We start from the raw sequence: 22,714 nt of genomic DNA on the forward strand, positions 1-22,714 counted from the left end.
AAGTCCTCTCAGCCAAATATGGGTCCACAAACAAACGGCAAGCGGCTGGGGGCTGGGTCCAGGGGCTGGGTCCTTCCACTCCCCCCCTCTGGGGAGCGGCTGGCAGGCCCCCCCTTCTCTTGGGGGGGGGGTTCAGCTGGAGCGGCAGCAGTGTCCGAGGGCGGGTGGGGGGTTAACAGCCAGCCAGCAGCCAGCCAGCACTCTAGCAACAGCGGAGAAAGAAAAAAAAAAGAAAACAAAAGAAAGTGGGGAGAGCATCTGGCCCAGTCAGGGAGGAAGCCGAAAGCAGGGGCAAAAAGCAAGGAAAGCCCACGCCAGAGGGCAGCAGCAGGAGAGCAGGCTAAGTAGGTCCCTTTTCCCTGGGTAAGGTAACAGGGAAGGTTTTAGAACAATCAGGAACCTTCTGGAGACATTTAAGACAGGCTGATTAGAACACCTGCAGCCAATCAAGAAGCTGCTAGAATCAATTAAGGCAGGCTAATCAGGGCACCTGGGTTTAAAAAGGAGCTCACTTCAGTTTGTGGTGCATATGTGAGGAGCTGGGAGCAAGAGGTACTAGGAGCTGAGAGTGAGAACATGTACTGTTGGAGGACTGAGGAGTACAAGCATTATCAGACACCAGGAGGAAGGTCCTATGGTGAGAATAAAGAAGGTGTTGGGAGGAGGCCATGCAGACGTGGCCCAGGGATTTGTAGGTGTTGCACAGCTGTTCCAGGAGGCACTCTAGACAGCTGCATTCCACAGGGCCCTGGGTTGGAACCCAGAGTAGAGGATGGGCCTGGGTTCCCCCCAAACCTCCCAACTCCTGGTCAGACACAGGAGGAGTTGACCTGAACTGTGGGTTCATGAAAATGGCCAAGCTGAGGGCTGCTGTGAAGCTCCAAGGCGAGCAAATCTACCAATAAGTGCAAGACCCACCAAGGTAGAGGAGGAACTTTGTCACACCATATAAAGTGCCTTGATTTAAACTGATTGATTGTTTCCTAGATTGCAGTACTTGCATTTTAAATAAATTCCAAATGGGCTCTGAAGTGTGAGTACCTGATAGAGATGAATGCTGGGAATGATCGGAGAGAGTTCACATTTTGCAGCTGCTATTGTTTAGCTGGAGACAGTAGTTTGAAGGGCTGGGTTAACAGGGCAACAGGAAATCATAGGTGCCGAATCCATGGGAGCACCCATGGAGAAAATAGTGGATGATTAGCACCCACCGACAGCTAGCTCCCCTCTTCCCCCACAGCGCCTCCCACCCTCCTGTGACCCTGCTGATCAACTCCTCTCTCTCCCTCCCTCCCACTGCCTACCATCTGCTGCAATCAGCTGTTTCGAGGCATGCAGGAGGCTCTGAGAGGAAAGGGGAGGAGTGGGGATGGGGCATGCTCAGGGGAGGGGATGGAACTGTGCAGGAAGAGGCAGGGCAGGGGTGGGAACTTTGGGGAAGGGGTTGGATGGGGGCGGGGCTTAGGGCAGAGCAGGGCTTGAGCACCCCCAGGGCCCATTAAATCTATTTTTGTAATGGAAATAGAAATGTTATCTCTTTAATAGCAACATCATCTCCTATGAAGTGAGTTAGGCAAAATAGCAAAGAGTTTCGCAAAGACTGAAGAATTTGCCTCCCCCTCATGACTTTCTGTCTCTCTCAAATACGCCACCCTGTACGTTTGTATGATAAATCTCCTCCTTGTCTGTTACGTTAACTGCTCATGAAAACACCTCAGTGCTACTGACTGTTGTTATTATTATTAGCACTGAAGACATTTTAAGAATTGTACGGCACAATCATTGACCATAGAGTTCAGTCAGTTAGACAGAGGTTAAACCTATAACTAGTGGCTGAGGAAGGGGTGGTGCTTGGTGGCATCTTGGGTTAGACAGTACATGACAGTTATACTCCCCACAGGCAGAATGGCAAAAGTGAATCTTCATCATGGGTGGTGGGTATCATAGACTGCTTCCCGCTCTGCAGCTCCCACTATTCCGTGGTCCCATCTCAGGCTAGGGCCATGCAGTCCTCCCTTCCAGGGCTGGGGCTGTGCGGCCTGGCCTCCTGTCACTCTGGGGCTGGGGTGCTAGCCTGGGTCAGGGGCCAGCATGTGCTGTGGGGTGCTCTGGGCTCTGGCAGGTGTTTGAGGAAGGGGTGGGGCCTCACGCAGGAGGGTCGGGGCTGAGGGCTACTGTCCCCCAGCCAGCAGTTCATGTGCCGTCCATGATCTTCAGGAAAGACTTAAATATGGAGATAGTAGGGGCCTTGTAATGCCCTACATTCTTTGTTCCTGATTTATTAAAACACACCTTTGCTTGCACACAGTTTACCAAGAGATCAAGATTGCTTTGAATAAGTGACCTATCCTCTTCATTATTTAGTATTCCCCAAATTTTTTTGTCATCTGCAAACTCTGAGTGATGAATTTATGTTGAGTGAGAGAGAGAAAGAAACAACCACTACACTTAGCATTTTTTCTGGGCACTAGCTAGCTAGTTGATTTTTTGCATAGGATCATTCTGAAGAATGTTAGATGTTGCTTCATTTGTTAAATTAGTGTTGATAATAGTAATAGCTCAATCAATTATTCCTACTACATTTACAAATCAAATTTCCAAAATATACTTCTGATTTGTAGTGTTTACCTTTATGTGTGGTCCATCATAACGCATTGTGATCTTGATGGGATAACAAGGCTTAGCAAAATTGGGTTTTCTCATGAGAATCATTGTGGCATGATTCACACATAAACAAGGCCTTTTCCCCTCCCCAATACAATGAAGGATTTTCTGTGTGTCATACGCAAGACCACTAAAATCTATATTGCTCCACAAAATAATGGAATGGATGACAAGCGATTTTATGGTGTCAGAGGCTTAGAGGGATTCACTGATTACAGGAAACTACTTTAATCAATAAAGAGAAAAAACCTCACACTGGAGAAATTTGCTTCATTTTGTCTTAATGAGTAAATGCTAGACATTTCAATAGTGCTTGCTGAAAGAAGCCTTGAATAATTTTTATACATTATTCAATTTTATGTTTCTAATGGTATTTCTAAAAGCTGGATCACATATGTAATTACATTGCTTTCAAATATGACAGTGCTGGATTTGTACCAGGTTTCACAGCGGATGCTGTGCAGTTAGTGCAACTAACTCTTTTAGATTCTCATATTCATTTTTTTAAACTAATTTTAATGTATTTCGTCCTGTCACATATTTTAAGAGTGGTGTTACCAGAGTACTTCACAGAGGCAGTAAATCTGAAAGCATAAAAGCAACCTTGACTTTAAAAAAGGTTTTCTGGAGTGGAGCATTGTATAAAATTCCCAAATGAGAAGGGGTGATTTGATGGGCCTTCCTTTTATCACTTTTTAGTGGCAACTGTACTAGGGCAGGGAAACCCCTCATACCAAGAGGAAGTGCCTTTTTAGATAATTGTAAGAATACAAGGGAAAGACAATTAATCAATTATAGTGACAAATGTTCAACTAAATGTTTGGCTTCATACTTAACTACTAGAATATCTTGTTTTTATTAATTATTATTATTATTATTATTAATGTGACAGTAGTGCCTAGAAACCGCAACCAAGATTAGGGTCCCATTGTGTTAGCCACTACACAAAACATAGAAGACACAACCTTTACATTCAAAAGCTTATTATCTAAGACAGACAAAGGAAAAAAAAAATACAAGATGGGCAAAGGCTAGTGAAACAGGCACAGATAAGTGAATAGACTTGGCCAAGGTCACAAGGAAGAGATGGGAAAAGAACCCAGGTCTTCTGACTCCTATCTTAAGGCATGTTAGTGCCCGGTCCCCCTACATGGCGCTACCTGTCTTAAGTAAGGTAACTCTGTAGTCAACCATAAAACAAGAAGGTCAAATGTGTAATTCTTAAGAACAAGGGAAAATTCTTTCAGAGCATGTACAGTACTGTAGCTAGTCACCATTATGGCTGTCACACTCCCTGGAGTGGCTCACAATAGTGAATGCCAACCTCAGGACAGACTGTCAAGAAAAAGGGCAAAAGCCTCAAACTGGTTGTATATTCCATAATTAAATATTACCTACCAAGTATGAACTCCTCAAGAACTATAACAGCCTTAACATGGAGTCATAGACGTAGGTACGCTGGTCTGTCTTGCCTCCCAGGCAAGTTTGACTTTGTGAATAATGGTCACTTACACCAAAAATCAGAACAATATTCAGGTTATCCCCAATCCCAAAGGGCCAGTCACTTACTCTAGGCCAATTGTATTGAGATCTTAAACCAAAGATGCTTGTATCCAATATTGTAACAAACTAACTAAAGGTTTATTAACTAGGAAAAATAAGTATTATTTTACAAGGTAAAAGCAGGTAAATATACACACAAATGAGTAGCAGTCTTGAATTTCCAAAGATTAGACAGTTTTATCACAAGCAGACTCTATGTCCTTTGGGACTAATAGAGGTAAAACAGCTGTGAGTCTGTTGCTTATGTTTAGCAATTCTTGGCTCTTTAGAGTAAAGCAGCAAAAAACAAAACAAAAACCAGCAACCAAGTTTCTCCTTGAACGGGATTTGTATTCCCTTCACCCCAGAGTCCATGCTGATGGGATGAGTTCAGCAACATCCATACCTCTTCCCTTAAAGGGGTATATTCCTTTCCCCAGCAAGTCCGATAACAATCACCCCTACCCCACTTAAAATGAGGTGCAGTCATTGTTTTGGCTTTTTTTCTTCCCATTTCCAGATTCTTCAGATCCATTTTCTTGGTTTTTTCAAGGGGTAGAAACTGCAGATCTGGAACTGATCCCTATTTAGCTTCCTCTCTCCAAGCTTTCCTCCCAACTCCTGATGCATCCATCTCTTTACTGCTCCCATTTCTATTGTCTCCCAGAATTACTTATGTATCTGATATCCTGGTCTCTTTTTGATTCCTATTTCTGATGCCTGCCCAGTACCTGCAGTGCTGTACTTATTGTAATATCATGTTGGAAATGTCAGAATTACAAAGAATGTTGGCATATTGTACCACAGAGATATAATGATGGTCATCTTCAGAAAAGGGTTGAAAAGGGGTTAGGTTAATTTTGAAAAGCAAAATTGAGTGCAATTTGCAGATGGGATTGTTTTTTGATATCTGGTTCACCCAAACCCAGTGACATGAGATGTCCTTTACAACTGATATAATAAATTACAGTTAATCATTACTAAATCTAATTTCTAGTAGTAAATCTTTAAAATTACTATGCAGGGAGTATACATGGCTTAATTAAGCTATAATAAAATAATGGAAAATGTGTGACAGTAATTTAAAACAAGTGTTTTTATGTAACCTCTTCAGTTAAACCAGTCATTGAAGGTGTAATGTTTACCTCGGTCCTGTTAAATCAAATTTTATAAATACAAACATAGATATGCCCACACTTGTGTTTGGCCATTGAGGGCCCAATCCTATATATACATAGTCATGCAAATAGTTCCATTGACCTCAGTAGGGCTATCCACAAAACTGGAATTTGCAGCACGGAGCTCTAAATCACAAAATGCAATTTCCATTGCACTGTCTGTGATATTTGTATATGTGTCTGTATTTCTATACAAAAAGGAATAAAAGCTAATTTTATACAATATATTATTTGAAGCCATTGAGGATACTCACATGAATAAAATGATTGATTTGAACAAAGATAAATAAGATTGGGTGTCTACATGTTAAGTTTATTTAGCCACTTCATATTGTTACCACCATTCCTAACAAAAAAAAATCAAACCTAATTTTTATCTCTTAGGATGTTGATCTGTGGATATGGTGTTAGATTTCTGAAACTTTTCTTTGCACATTCTCTGCAAATGTATTAATTTAGCACTGGGAGATATTTATATTTATCCATGAATGTACTATATATTTTATAATCATAAGCTAAAAATGGGTATAATACAATCTAACCAACATAAAACTTTATATTCACTCATATGTAGCCCAATTTCAGCTAGGTCCAAGTACATGCCTATCTTTAAGCACAAAAATAGCTCCATTAAAGTCACCTGCTAGGTGAAAAGAAAAGGAGTACTTGTGACACCTTGGAGTACTTGTGGCACTAATAATATTTGTTAGTCTCTAAGATGCCACAAGTACTCCTTATCTTTTTGTGGATACAGACTAACATGGCTGCTACTCTGAAACTTGCTAGGTGAAGTCACTGAAGCATACAATATCATTGTGAAACAAGACTGAATGTGAGGAAGAAGTGGATAGAACTGGTCACATAATGGGGAAAGTTTTTTACCAATGAAAAATTCCAACAAAATGATTTTTTCATTATCATTTTTTCACATTTTTTGTGTCGAAAGAAATGAAAACCAAAATGTTTTTTTAAACAAAAACCCTGAAAAATTGTAGACATAAACAAGTAGAATGTTTTCCATGAAATTGTCCATTTCACTAACAGCTGGTTTTTATCCCCCGCTCCCTCCAAAAAAGGGCAGAAAAATTTCACCCATATCTAATAGAGGTAAAATATGGAAAAGAGGGTGTGTTAGTGAACTGGTAAACAAAATAGAATAATGAAGTGGAAGGAAAATACTTGCAAGAAACTTTAAAATGAGTTTATAAAAATAGAGGGATGCTGTAAATCCGAAGTATTGCAATGGAGCACCCTCTTTGCTATAGTTAAGGTTCATCAGCACTTGCTCTTTAAAAGTTGATTCTTCTAAGTACTCTAAAATCCACATACTTACTCAAATTGTCTTGATTTTTTTCTGTGACTCAGGGGGTGCTAGGAAGAATTTGCAGTCCAAATTTGATGTAATTTGAGCAAGGAGTCCCTGAGATACAGCCCCCTTCTTCCCCCTGAAAAAAAAGGCATTTTTTTCAAATTCAGCAGATGCTTATAATTTTAAGCTGGTTCTCAAACTATGGCTCTAATTGCCACCAATTGATTTCATTCTCTCAATATTTATCCCAGGTAGTGGATGGCACCCACTGCCACTTTGGGGAAGCACTATTGACAATGTTAATAGTTCTGTAGACTGGTACGTGCTACAACTGAAAAGGAAAAAAAAAAATGATTGAAATGTGCAAGTGCAGTAAAACTAGGCAAGAGATCTTACATAGGCAGCCTGCTGTCACGGTAACTGGATGGCTCAAGAAGACATGCTGTGGCCAGGCACTGTAAATTCAAACCCTATCCTCAGTGAAACTCTGAGAATGACCCGTAGGCCCACCTCAGTTAAGGCTTTTTTTCACTTTTGGGAAATATCCTGTTAATTTGAACAGCTAATTTAAAAGGATTCTAACTATTTTCTGAAAATATGAATTTCACATACTCTATACAGAGAGAAAAGAATGATTTCTGGGCATGTTGCTATTTTTCCAGCTGGGAGGTGATTGTACCAAAGTGCCAGCACTGATTCAGCAATTCCCACAGAAGGATAAAGATGGTCATCTCTGTATTCCAATACAGTGTGTCACTGAACCTTCCAAACTCACTTAATCTAGGAACACAACTTGAATTCAAATTTAAGTTCTAGCATTGAATGGGTTAATCAATATTTCTATTATAGCCTACCTGCTGTTGTATTATGGTGAACAACCATTTTGCTGCTTTCTCAGGAGCCAATTCCATCTAACAAAACACGCTTCAGGTACCAGGTTGAATACAGCATTCTACTGTGATTATAATGAAGCAGCAACAACAAAAAATGCTGCCAGAACACGGATGCTTGGCTAGAAGAGAACTACCAAAGGCTCTTTACTATTGTTTTAATTATTATATAGAAAATGTTTGAAATAACTGGTTATAATATGCCTAACTAGATACTGAAACTTTTGTTTCTCTTATAATAATCTTTTCTTTTCAAGTCCTGAATTGTCCATTTTGAATGTGACTTTGAACTTTTTCAAATGTACACAGTCTCTAGTCTGATAACTTTTTGGGAGAAGAGAAAAAGAGCTGACTGAGCAATCACTGTAATTTGGCTGAGAGTTTCTTGTGAAGATGTCAAGTCCTGCTTTTTTGGATGGGAAGCAGTAATCAGAAATTTTTGGGGGTGGGGGACTGAATTTTCATCTTCCTGCATAGTTAAGTTACTACAGAAATACAAGTAGGTGAAAAATCTTGAAATCATTATCATGAGCCGTTTGATGTGGAGATAAAAGTGAAGTTTCTTTTACAATAACACTTGATAGTATGGGATTACAGACAACAGATGAGCACCAGGAACCATGCTTTCTGCTAAGCATGTTTCTATTATAGAATGTGTTGTTGTTTTGATGTATTATAAACCTGCGCCTCCATAACTGAAAATTTTAGAATGTTGTTTTTGTGAACATTTGTATTTTTATTTCAATTCCTAAAAGTTTACTTTTATTTAAGTTCTGTATTCCTGTGAATGGTCAATTATCACAGGGCTCAGAGAATACATAATGATCACCATTTTGAATCTAGTCTAGGTTGATAATAAGTGCTGGCTGTGGTGATCTCTGTAAAATGAGCCAGAGGTAGTCTGAGTCCTCAGTCTCTGTGGCTTGGACTGTGCATAGTTATTGACACTTATCAATTTCAACTCCCATACATTGGGCATAGCAGGAGTAAGATGCTGCCACCAATTGTCAAGCACTAACCCAGGCTACACAAAGTCCGTGGCAGTGAAGAAAATTCTTTCTTGAGCCTTTAGAACAAGTGATTTATCCTGAGTGAAATTTCAGTGTCCCATTTACAGCAGCCATTGGTACTGTCCACATGAAAGTCCACAGCTAAAGATCACTGCGGATGTACCAATGTCAGATAAAATACCATCATGCCCCAGGCCAACCAGTGGCTAAAATGGATAAAGCAGGACTCCAAAAGCCAGCATGCACTTGGGGTCTAAAAAAAAATGACAGGGTTAACCATGGGGTGGGAATGAGAGAGAATGAAAAACAGGGATATGTTTCTCTCTGAACTCCATTCTAGAACTAGCACAACTTTTTCCATTAGATAGAGGGCAGAAGGCAGCAGGAACACAAGTCATCACCATTTTTAATGGCAATTTCATGACCTATGAATGACAAATTGAATAGTGTTGCTCTGGTGTTTTTGCAGTTGTTTCAGAGACTAGAAATAACAGGTGTCTGCCATTCCAAGTGTGAAAACAGATATCAACCAGAGTGTCATTCAGAAGCATATTCTAACACTCTTTGATATTGATTTATTCTGATATGGGCCATTTTCAGTGGTTTTCCTTTCTCTTTGCACTGATTCATTCCCATCCATAAATCCCACCTAAACAGCCTTATTTTATCCTCCGGAATTAAATCAAAACTTGACAGAAGAACAAATTTCATATGTTTTCAATTGCTTTTTTTGTCTCTGTTTTATCTCCCCAAATGACATACCCCTTCAGTATGAAAGTTTTATTTAAAAAAAAAACTAAAAACTTTAAATTATGGCAATATAACAAAACATCATCTGCTTCTTTACCATACATTGGCTCACAGCAGTATCTTTCTTCCCTACTAATAAGCTCTTATCTGAAAGCACATCAATACTTTCCATCACAATAGAACTCTCATAAATCACCCCAATTCAAAGAAGGATAGTAAAAATAGATCTAAAAATTATTTTCATATGCATCTTCTAGCTAGCTGTAAGTTTTCTTTCCCACACAAACTTCTCCCAAATAATTAATATTTCCTGCAGAAGATCTTTCGATGAAACAATGTTTTTATGAGGAATGACACTTTATTCAAAGCATACTGAAGTGAAGGTTTCAGCATTGTTTATCAGTTTATCAGTATCAGTTTAACAGTGTTCTTTATTTGTGTTAACAAAAAACCATTAATTGTCTGAAGCAACAGCTACACCTCTTAACAAATTTAACAGTAATAACAAAGGGGAAGGAAAACAAGCCAGACTAAGGAAAGAACAGGTTCAAGAATATTTAGATAAGTTAGATGTATTCAACAGGCTCTGGTGAAATTCACCCTAGGATACTTAAGGAACTAGCTGAAGCAATCTCAGAACCATTAGTCATCATCTTCAATAACACATGGAGGACAGGTGATTTCACAGAGGACTGGAGAAGGGAAAACATAATACCTCTCTTTAAAAAGTGGAACAAAGAGGACCCTGGGAATTATTGACCAATCTGCCTAACTATGATAACCAGAAAGATAATGAACCAAATGATTAAACAATAAAATTTGCAAGCACCTAGAGGAAAATAAGATGATAAGTAATAGCCATCATGAATTTGTCAAACACAAATCATGACAAACCAACATAATTTCATTCTTTGATGAGATACTGGGCTAGGTACTTGGGGAATCACAAGGCAACTAGCCACTTCAAGTGGGAGCGGAGTTCAGTGCATCTGACACTGATTGTCTGCTGTCCAGTTAGGCTAAATAAGTGGTCTCCAAACTTTTTGCTTTGTGCCTTACTCCTGTCTGCGACTCCCCGCCATGCTAGGAGTGGGAGTGGGGCCACAGCTCCGGCAGGGGGAGACATGGACAGGGGTAAAATGGGCTGAAGCTGGGGCCATAGAAATCAGAATCCGGTCCCCCTCCCTCAGTGTGGAGAGGAAATATACAACCGCATTTTACCCCAAGTTATAACTTCCACACACTGGTTTGTGATAAAGCAAAAAAAATTATTAACTACAAAAGATAGATTTAAGTGATAAGGGATAGCAAACAGATCAAAGCAGATTACCTAGCAAATAAACAAAAACACAATCTAAGCTTAATATACTAAAAAGATTGGATCTGACTAGAAAATTATCTGCATAAATGATGATTTAAGCTGCTGCAGAGATTCTTAAAGGGCAAGCTGCACTTACTTGAAGATTAAAAGCCCAGGTATTCCTTTCACAGGCTAGACGTCTCCAAGCTTGGGTCTCAGACCTTTCTGTAGAAAAACACTGGTATTCCAAGATGAGTCCAGTACCAGATGATCTGGTCACATGCCCCTGTAGAGTCATAGCAGCCATGACTTCGAGGCTATTTGTAGAGTCCTCAGGAAGGCTCCCTGGTGGGAGACTAGCTTCTTCTAAAACCTATTGTTCTCTGTAATGGCCCTTCCCAGCCAGCCATCTAGACTGATTGTATTCTGCCTAGTGGGCGTTCCCCAGTTGTAATAGATGCATAGACAATATTCCTAACTTCAGATACCAAAATGATACATGCATACCAATAGGATACTCATATTCAGTGAATCATAACCTTTTCAATGATATCTTACATGACATATCTTGCATGAAATACATCCTAGTTATGCCATAATCCTATCATTATAATATTACTATGAAGAGCTTGGCAGCTGGAGAGCAGTGGCTGCTGACTGGGAGCCTAGAGGCACCACCAGCAGCAGCATAGAAGTAAAGATGGCATGGTATGGTGTTTCTACCCTTACTTCTGTGCCACTGCTTTCAGGGTGCTGCCTTCAGCTGTGGGCCCCTGGCCAACAGCCTCCACTCTCTGGTTGTCCAGTTCTGAAGGCAGCACAGAAGTAAGGGTGGCAGTACCGTGACCACTCTAAAATAACCTTGTGATCCCCAATTTGAGAAACACTGGTCTCCCCCATGAAATCTTTATAGGATAGGGTAAAAGCAAAGAAAAGACCAGATTTCATGGAGGGAGACCAGATTTCACAGTCTGTGGCATGTTTTTCGTGGCTGTGAATTTGGTAGGGCCCTAATTATATTCATGATTTTATTTCTGTACCCATAAATGATAGGGAAATTCTGATCAGAAAGAAAAGTTACCAGAGCTGCTTAGAAATCAGAATCTGTTCCATGGGCAATTAAAACAGGTGTTTATAAAATAAGTACATAAATTCCAAAATGGAATGAAGAGTCAAAATTTCCTGTGAAAAAATATTTCTGAACAATTTCATTTTGATAGTGTCCAAACATTTTTGTGGCTATATTGAAAGCCCATAGGCTCTTTTGGTTTTGATTAGAAGTGGTCAGAATGTAGGCAGGAGAGGGAAAGGTGGGTTTGGGGCATGCAGTTCTTAAGACAATTTTCATTTAATAACCCATTTTTCTGTTGCGAAAAATTTGGACTAGCCATAGTTTTAATGTAATTCAGTACTTTTAAGTGAAATTCACCAAAACTCTGAGGACTAAAGCCAGCCTCCCTCCCACTCTCCCTCACTAAAACACCTTGAGACCCTCTCTTTGCATCATTCAAAAGAATTTTCTGACAACATATATAGGCTGTTGTGCTCTTTTATATTTTGGGTGTCTTCTGATATTGCACTGATGACATTCTACTTCTGTCTCCTCCTGATTCTTTGGGTATGGCCAGTCCTTATTTCTCAGGAAGAGCCCAGCTGGCTCACTGTTCCCACCTGGAGTCTGAGAGTGTAGGATTGGTATTGTTTGTAGGCCATCTACCATCGCTATTCCTGGAAAAAATATTTCAGAAAAATTGAGTTGTCTCCCCACAATGCAACATCATGACTGAGACATTTATTTCCAGCCTCTCTAATGCATTTACCTTATTATTTGCTGTGATGAACTCCAGAATGCTTTGATGATAAAATAATTATTCCATAATAGGAGACATTTATGAGCAGAATTCTGGTTTATTAGGCACAGTGTGAGCAACAGAAGAGATAGAGGATCATTTCCAGGTCTTGCTGCTACTGAATGGGGGCTAAAGGGGTAGCCAGTTCCCAAGAAAAACTTTCAGAGGATGGATAGGGAAGTGGGCCATGCACCCAGGTCGTCTGAAACACAGGTTCAAATAGTCTACCATTTAACTGTTTATGGAAGATCTAGGGGAAAACTAGAGTTTGCTGGCTGTTACCCTCACTCAGGTACCTGAGTTCACTCTTTGGCTTCAGTTGGAGCTTTTTTTTAAATATAAAGCTAAACTCCAAGTGAATAGTAAATGAAGTGCAAGTCAACTGAACCCACAGATACATTGCCATTCCATGCAAATAGGCTTCAAACGATCAAACTGCAATCACTATTACAAATTGTTACAGTACATTTTAATCCACTCTATTTCCTGAGTACTTTTATATATAATTTGTGTTGCAATTAGATCATAAGAACGGAGGCCATTTTTATATATAACAAACCTACATCTCTCATAATGTATGGCGGTTTCAGGTTCAACCAGTTCAGTTTCTTTGCTGCCAGAATATTAACTACGGTTAACAATGATGATCCAACCAATTACAAAAAAAAAATCATTCTGAATTACATTTCCTGGAAAAAGTATACAGTAGGCATAAAATCATGAAATGGGGGTGCGCATATGAACATGTGTAGTGGGTAAACACTGACCAAGTTTGGCAGAATTGTAAATCTCTGAAAGCTGCCCAGAGGCAAACCTGCAAATGAAGACCTGTGAAAAATCCAAAAAGCAGACTAGTGTGTAACTGTCACTGCCCTGGTTGTGTACAAAGACCAGCTGAAATCTGAAGGTACAGAGATTTTTTTTTTGCCCGAGGGGACGGGGGAAAGTAATTGGGCCCTAAATGCTTTCCCAAATGCATTGCTCCAGTCAAGCCAATTCTGAGTTTCACAAGAACAAAGTGAGAAGCACATTTCCATTTTTAAAGTATTTTCTGTCATTTAAAAAAAGAGGGCAGCTATTTTTTTTTTAAAAAGCATACCTCGGTGGAGACCCTCTAGGCTTATCTCTATCCAAGAGTGGTTTTTAGAGCTAAATTACAGAATTCTGAAAAAAAACAAAACATATTTACAATAGAAGTGCTGGGATAACCTTAGCTAGATCTATGTGCATGGTGACTCTGTAACAGACAGACAATGATGTTTACTTTCAAATGTCAAATCTGACAAAGTTCCTCCTCTGCCTTGGTGGATCCTACGCTTATTGGTGAATTTGCTCGCCTCAGAGATTCACGGCAGCTCTCAGTTTGGCCACTTTTGTCAGTGGCTCAAACCTGCCGTTCACTCAGCTAACCTCATCACTGGCCAGCATGGGGAAAAGGAGGAGAACAATCCTCTCAGTCTCTGTGGCCCACCTAGTGGGTTGGGGGACAGGCCAGAGACCTTCTCCTCTGGTGGGACCCACAGTCCAGGTCAACTCCTCTTATATCAAATGGGGAGATGGGGGAGAACCCAGGCCCACACTCTACTAAGGTGACAGATGAAACAGAAAAAATATCGGGACACATGGGGGAAGCAAAAAAAAAAAGCGGCCAGAGAAGCCAAAGTTACAATATTGGGACAAACAGCGTCCCGACCATGCATCGGTTGGGACACGGGACAAAGAACTAAAAATCAGGACAGTCCCGATTTCATCAGGATGTCTGGTCACCCTAGTCTACTCTGGGTTCCAGCCCCAGGCCCTGTGGATTGCAGCTGTCTACGGTGTCTCCTATAACAGCTGTGTGACACCTACAACTCCCTGGGCTCCTTCCCCAAGGCCTCCCTCCAGCACCTTCTTTATCCTCACAGCAGGAACTTCCTCCTGAAGCCTGATCACAGTTGTATTCCTCAGTCCTCCAGCAGCACACCTTCTCACTCCCTGCTCCTTGCATGCCATCCACTAACTGATGGGAGGTCCTTTTTAAACCAGGTGTCCTGATTAGTCTGCCTGCCATAATTGATTCTAGTATGTTCTTAATTGGCTCCAGGTGTCTTAATTAGCTTGCGTATCTTAACTGGCTCTAGCAGGTTCCTAATTGCTCTAGCGCAGTCCCTGCTCTGGTCACTCAGGGAACAGAAAACTGTTTATCCAGCGGCCAGTATATCTGCCTTCGACTACTCTGCTGTACTGGCCCTGGCTAAAGTGGCCATCTATAAAACCAGGGTGAGGAGGTTGGCCGATGGAGTCTCCTGCAACTGCGGGGCCTATTTCCGATCCTCTGTTCGTTCACGCCTCCGAGCGGAGTTCCTCTGGGCAGCGTCCACCGACTCCCTTGACGCCTTTGAGGAGTGGTGGGCGCTGTCCGGGGTTCTCTGCTCGGTGTCCCCGTCTGGTTCCCTTCGTTTGACCCTTTGACCGCACTACCGTCCCTGTTTTTCATTAGTTGTCCCCCGTAATTAGTTGGTTCTCCAGGCCCTGTGGATCTCCCCCTTCGGCTGGGGGGGATCCTTTTGTAGTGGGCGAGCTGTCCCCGCCCACGTCCTGGATTCCCAATAGGACTACTCTGCTGTACCCAACTGGTCTGGGTCTATCACACAAGGAAGTTACTGCTTGGAGGTGATAATCTCCAACCAGCTTGGCTTAACAGTGAAATCCTTCTGATCTTAATCACAAAAAAGAAGCTTACAAGAAGTGGAAGATTGGACAAATGACCAGGGAGGAGTATAAAAATATTGCTCAGGCATGCAGGAGTGAAATCAGGAAGGCCAAATCACACTTGGAGTTGCAACTATCAAGAGATGTTAAGAGTAACAAGAAGGGTTTCTTCAGGTATGTTAGCAACAAAAAGAAAATCAAGGAAAGTATGGGCCCTGTACTGAATTAGGGAGGCAACCTAGTGACAGAGGATGTGGAAAAAGCTAATGTACTCAATGCTTTTTTCGCCCCTGTCTTCACGAACAAGTTCAGCCCTCAGACTACTGCACTGGGCAGCACAGCATGCGGGGGGGAGGTGACCAGCCCTCTATGGAGAAAGAAGTGGTTAGGGACTATTTAGAAAAGCTGGATGAGCACAAGTCCATGGGGCCGGATGCACTGCATCTGAGGGTGCTAAAGGAGTTGGCGGATGTGACTGCAGAGCCATTGGTCATTATCTTTGAAAACTCATGGCGATCGGGGTAGGTCCCAGATGACTGGAAAAAGGCTAATGTAGTGCCCATTTTTAAAAAAGGGAAGAAGGAGGATTTGGGGAACTACAGGCCAGTCCACTTCATCTCAGTCCCTGGAAAAATCATGAAGCAGGTCCTCAAGGAATCAATTTTGAAGCACTTCGAAGAGAGGAAAGTGATCAGGAACATTCTGCATGGATTCACCAAGGGCAAGTCATGTCTGACTAACCTAATTGCCTTCTATAACTGGTTCTGTGGATGAGGGGAAAGCAGTGGATGTGTTATTCCTTGACTTTAGCAAAGCTTTTGATACAGTCCCCCACATTATTCTTGTTAGCAGGTTAAAGAAGTATGGGCTGGATGAATGGACTATAAGGTGGATAGAAAGCTGGCTAGAGCATTGGGCTCAATAGGCAGTGATCAATGGCTCCATGTCTATTTGGCAGCCGGTATCAAGCAGAGTGACCCAAGGGTTGGTCCTGGGGCCAGTTTTGTTCAATATCTTCATTATTGATCTGGAGGATGGCGTGGACTGCACCCTCAGCAAGTTTGCAGATGACACTAAACTGCAAGGAGTGGTAGATACGCTGGAGGATACAGATGAACCTCGACAAATTAGAGGATTGGGCCAAAATAATGATGAGGTTCAACAAAGACAAATGCAGAGTCCTGCACTTAGGAAGGAAGAACCCATGCACTGCTACAGACTAGGAACCGAGTAGCTAGGCAGCAGTTCTGCAGAAAAGGACCTACGGGTTTCAGTGGACAAGAAGCTGGATATGAGTCAACAGTGTGCCCTTGTTGCCAAGAAAGCTAACGGCATTTTGGGCTGTATAAATAGGAGCATTGCCAGCAGATCGATGGACATGATCATTCCCCTCTATTCAACATTGGTGAGGCCTTATCTGGAGTACTGTGTCCAGTTTTGGGCCCCACACTACAAGAAGGATGTGGATAAATTGGAAAGAGTCCAGCAGAGGGCAACAAATATGATTAGGGGTCTGGAACACATGACTTATGAGGAGAGGCTGAGGGAACTGGGATTGTTTAGTCTGTGGAAGAGAAGAATGAGGGGGATTTGACAGCTGCTTTTAACCACCTGAAAGGGGTTCCAAAGAGGATGGATCTAGACTGTTCTCAGTGGTAGCTGATGACAGAACAAGGAGTAATGGTCTCAAGTTGCAGTGGGGAGGTTTAGGTTGGATATTAGGAAAAACTTTTTCACTAGGAGGGTGGTGAAACACTGGAATGCGTTACCAAGGGAGGTGGTGGAATCTCCTTCCTTAGAAGTTTTTTAAGGTCAGGCTTGAGAAAGCCCTGGCTGGGATGATTTAGTTGGGGATTGGTCCTGCTTTGAGCAGGGGGTTGGATTAGATGACCTCCTGAGGTCCCTTCCAACCCTGATATTCTATGATTCTATGATCTCATTTTCTTTACCCTTGACTTCAAATTTGAAATGTGATTGCTGGTTGCAAATTTTATTTAGATAACACGGATAGAATTTTATAGCAAAACACTTTTATTATCAGAATCTGGATTACAGCTAAAGGGTAATTGTCTTGGAAAAATATCAAAAAGTGTAATCTACATAATTATATTCCATCTCCATTCTATTTCATTTAATCAAATAATCATGAACTATATCCTAAAAGGAAAACAAAATAGCTTTCATTTAAAAACATCTGAAAAGACTTAAAACTGTGCTTCATATTACACAAATGTATTTTATATGCATAAGTGGTTAGTTTATATATTAATTTATGCTAAATATAAGGCTGCAGGGAAAAGAGTATCACATTGTTCAGGGACATGTTTGATTTTGATTTGTTTAATTGTTTTATTCTATTCTGTTTTGTTGTCCAACAGACATTTTTGGCACTTAAAGTGCAGATTGACAGCACCTCTCACAGAAATAAAAATAGTTTCTTTTGGAGGGAGAGAGGTAGAGAGGTGTGTGCACTGTATGTATGTGTTGGGATTTCTAAAGTTTCTTTTAAAAATATCTAGATACTGTAGTTTTACTTATTTTTTGAATATTGTAATTTCCATTGTACTGTGCAACATAATTCATTGGCTGCAGCCTAGGAGCACACAGTATGCCTCAGGGGGTTGGTGGTGCACAGGTGGCCAATTATGGGCTAGCTGTTTCCCAGTCTCATCCCTCATTATAAATTAGAGAAGCCTGACCTTTGAGTTGTACCAGTTGACAATGGCTTTGAAAGCTCAGTGCAACAGCCAGGGATGGGTTGGTGTGTGTGGAAGCCCCAGCCTGGCGTCCTATGCTAACAGCGGAGAGGTGTCATCTAGGGAGCCATTATGCCAATTCTCTGTTATTTCCCCTTACATTAGGATGATCCTCCTATGTCATCTACAGAGATGCTTTATACAGCATAAAGTAGCTGCAGTGCACTGCAGAGTCTGCCCTTGTGTGTATCAAACTAGAAATAGAGCTCATTGGAAATACCCTGAGTGTGTGTGCATGAGCATCTGTCTACGCAGTATTTCCTACCTTATTAATATGTACCTTCCTTTGTAAAGTCCTTAGTGATCTTCAGATGAGAAGTACTTTATAAGACCTGTTTAGGTAGTATTGGCGTGATTATCAATGACACCTACTTGTTAAAGCAAAGAACTAAACTGAATAGTAAAGAAAAAAGGGAAACTAGAGCAGAAAAATACATTTAGAAAAAAATAAAGTAAATAAAAGTGCAGTTCTGGGCTGTGTCAATCTCCTGTAATATCTTCAGGAGATACTGTTGAATTAAGTTTAAGTATCTTTGGAGTCTACTGTATTAAATTCAAAGGCTATGTATTATTGTGGGCCAGGATGTCCAAAGGACTATATTGAACAACATGGCAGGCAAGAATAGCTTTTGAGACAACATGGGTGAAGTGGATTTCCTGGGAAATATCTAGGAGCAGGTGAATGCAAATTTCCCCTGTCCCACTGCCAGTTATGCAAAAACTCAGCCCTCTGAAGCTACCCCCTGAGAAGAGGGGCAGATCACTGTTCCTAGGGTGTCTCAAAATCAAAGGCCCAAACTATGTCAAGCAGTGACTCACAGATTGTTCTGAAGAACCCTTTGGTGGAGTTTGAAGAGCTGAGCAACTGTCATAGCCATTGGTCGAGCTGGTGGTGATTTCTGGTAAGCTTACTAGCTTCCAAATAGGTTCTTTTATGGTTTTCAATATGTTTTCTCCATAGAAATTTTTAATATGTTTTCACCTTAAGAATAAATGTACTTGCTTAGAAAGGGCTGTGTGGTGATTACACTGATGACTGTCTCTGAGGAGAAAGCAAAGGAAGGCATGCTTAGGCAGTCTGTCATGCTAGGGAACTTTCAGTGTAGCCAGGGAACTGTGCAGCATGGGAAAAACCCAGCCAGGAGAGAGAAAGATGCAAGTCTCCGTCCAAGAGAGGTGATGGCTGAGGAACTGGATGCCTAAAACTGGGTGCTCTTGCTGGATCATAGGGAATACCCTGAACTGTGAAATTAAAAAAAAATAATAAAGTAAACAAAAGTAGAAATTCTGGGCAGGGAGTGAAGTTTGTCACCAGTTAAGGGAATTGGAAAACATAGTTTAAGAGTTTCAGATAATAATTTTCACTAAACATGAGTTGACAATTTATTCCTGTGATTTAGCCAGAAAAAAACAGATATGGCAGCTGGTAGCCAAAATGGTAACCTAGCAATGCCCAGCAGAAAGAAAACATCTCCGCTCGTATTTTGATAATGTTAGTTCATTCAGATGCTGTGGTGATGAAGATGTAATGAACAGGTAGTTTCTCTGTATTACAAGCCTCATACATATTCAAATAAATCTTCATTTGAATTCTAAATACACTCAAAAAACCTGTTGAAGCCAAGTTCCACCTTATATGTCACTTAGAAAAGTTACCCTTTTTACATATGGTTAATATCACAAAAGTATATCTGCAAAAATGGCATCTTGGCATTCTGGACATTTTTCCATCTATGACTTTTGTATCACATTTCTCAAGTTTTTAAATCAAACAAGTCTGTGTTTTTGTTTCTTTTGTTTCTTCATGTAGAGTGGGATTTTTAAACGTGCTTTAATCCCACTTGCAGTCTTTTGGGGTTTTTTTGATTGAATGAATGGGCCCAGTGACTCAAAGGTGTACAACCCTGTACAAATAAACATGGTTCAGTGTTTTGAGTGGAGACTGTAGCCTCCTGCGTCCCAAAGCAACAATCACTATTAAAAATCACCTTTTACTAAAGATACAGAAAAGAAGGAATACAGTAAAAGCATTTTAAATGTAAAGTAGTAAGTAAGGCTTTCATTTTAAGAATACCTTGTTTCCTTTCCCTTCACATGTAGAGAGCTTTCACAAAGAACCCTCTCCCCATCCCGGTTTAAACAGCCTTTTAGATGGTATTGAATATGGTAATAACTGTCTTTTTGGGGCAAACAGTTGAGATGGACTGGAGCTGCTTTCTTTGTTAAAGTTAGATTCTGCTGCCTTTAAGACAAACACACACAAACTGGAACAAACAAGAGCAGCAAAGATAGAAAATGAAACTTCTGTCTCTGATGTTGACTCTCACTTGCAACCTCATTGCTGGAGAAACAAGCACAGTGCACAGTCCTACCAGCCTGACAGACTTGTACAAGCATCAGGCTGTTTCAGACATTCCTTCTAGCTGCCTTTCTGATCACAGGTTAATAGCAAAGTTCCAAAAGATACAGTCTTAGCAGGTTTGCAGAAGGCAAAGAGAAAGAGGTAAGAAAGAGAAGGAAAATGACACAGTAGAGAGGGAGGGAGAGCAGGATCCCAAAGCTCAGACACCAGGGGGTAATCCCTCATTATTTTGTCCACCAATTAGTCCTAATTTCAGACCCACTAATATTGATGAATTAATTTCTGGTCCGGTCTCCTCTTGTTTGCCAATCATGATCTTAATACCCACCTTTTTGTTTGGACTAATTGAATATTAGTGTCTTAACTTCCATGACTTTTATAATCAATCATATATTTGTAACAGACTGAGTTGTATTTTTGTTACCTTAGCAACTTAGAGTACAGTTGTCCATTTTACAGAGGGGAAACTGAGGCACAATGTGTTAAATGACTTGGCCTAGGTTATACAGGAAATCTGTGGCAGAGCAGGGAATTAAAGCTCGGCCTCCCACAGTCCAGGCTAGTGTCCTTGCCAACTGATCATCTTTCCTCTCTCTTCCTTTCTGCCTCATGTACCATTGCTGGATTTGTCCCACACTGCCAGGATGTCAACTTATTTTACTTTTGTTGACTGTGGTTTAACTTCTATCTCAAGTTGCAGTGAGGGAGATTTAGGTTGGATATTAGGAAAAACTTTTTCACTAGGAGGGTGGTGAAACACTGCAATGCGTTACCTAGGGAGGTGGTGGAATCGCCTTCCTTAGAAGTTTTTAAGGTCAGGCTTGACAAAGCCCTGGCTGGGATGATTTAATTGGGAATTGGTCCTGCTTTGAGCAGGGGGTTGGACTAGATGACCTCCTGAGGTCCCTTCCAACCCTGATATTCTATGATTCTATGATTCTATTTTGTTTTATGACTGATAGCTAAGAAATTATGCTATCTGAATTTTATGGTTTCAAGGGAGAATTATGTGCAAAGATCAAGTTGTCCCCAGTCGCCCACATATTATGAACTGCTAAAAGAACATTATTTGTGTTGGCAAGTGAAGCACTCAACAATGAAGACATGCCTGAATTAAGACTGCTTTTGCCCCCCTTCTCCATATGCACTATGATAGTCTTTAATTACATGACCACATACTATTTTTCCCATAGTACCCCTCCCTCATTCGGTGCTCAGGTTGGAGTGCTCAGTTAATTAGCAGCTATTCAATGTTTTGTTTTATCCTCATTGTTCAAGGTCTGGCCTCAGGCCTTATTTACTGCATACTAATCAAACCCCGTTGTAGAGACACAATTGGTAAATTCCTTTTCTCTTACTTGTATTAATATTTTAATAATCATTTTAGCTTCCGTTAAACCAAAACATTTATGACTTTTACTAATTTCTGCTTCACTACACAATCCCATGGGACAAAGTTTCCCCAACCACACCTGCTGTTGGATTCCTGCAGTGAAGAAGGGCCTGATTCTGTGAAGCAATGAGCATCTTCTATTTCCATTGACTTGAACGGGTATTGAGAGTTCTGGGCACCTTGCCAGATTGACTCCTAAATTATATTTTACCATTAAAACTTCTTCTTGATCATAGAAACAGTTTAGCAGAACTTTTAAAGAACAAAATTAAGCTTTTAAAACTTCTAAAACTGCCATAATTGATGGGATCATGGCAGCCATTTGGGATTTTCTCCCTGACAGGAGTGAGTCTGAGCAGGTGTTTTAAAAGTCTTAAAAGCTTTTGCACTAATGATGTTATACTCTTTCAAAAATAAATGTGTCTTCACCTTGGCAGTCATCTGTCAGCAGTACTGACTATTATTCAGGCACCAACTCAGCTTTCGTTACTGTAATTGGCCATAGTCAGGGATTCCTTTGCTAGTATGTCTCACACATTTAGATTATAAAGTTTGAATTACTGTGATAAAACGTGACATTTCTCCATCAAAAGGTATTTCCATTTTTGAAAGTGGTAGCATTACAGTCTCAACGTATTTTATTAGCTCACAAAAATACTTTTGACAACAGTATAGATAAGGCATGCTTCAAACCATACTGTACCAATTGCTGTGAACCCTCACATGAAGAGCACTTCCTCACAGGAGCAGTCCAATTGACTTCAATGGGAGTGTTCGCATAAGTAAATCTTCACCAATGTGATCATGTTGCATAATCCAGTAGATGGTCATGAGTAAATTATAGAATAGAATATATATCCAGGAAAGAAGCATATGTGTAGAGATATTTGAAATCTGTGATCTATCGAAAAATTGCTCTCCATTAAAATGGCTCTGCTGTAAAGATCATGAACACAAAGGTGTCAGGGTGATGACATTCAAGGCACTATGTAGGAGCAGCATTGTTCTGAAAAGTG

The 22,714-nt window shown here is 40.7% G+C and overlaps 1 protein-coding gene across 5 annotated transcripts in view; it reads left to right on the top strand.

The window, feature by feature from the left end:
- CSMD3 (CUB and Sushi multiple domains 3) overlaps positions 1–22,714 on the top strand; it is a 1,204,651-nt gene that overhangs the window by 320,898 nt on the left and 861,039 nt on the right. The gene's annotated exons all lie outside the window — the stretch shown is intronic.

Source organism: Lepidochelys kempii, chromosome 2, assembly GCF_965140265.1.
Source record: "Lepidochelys kempii isolate rLepKem1 chromosome 2, rLepKem1.hap2, whole genome shotgun sequence".
Classification (NCBI taxonomy): Eukaryota; Metazoa; Chordata; order Testudines; family Cheloniidae; genus Lepidochelys; species Lepidochelys kempii.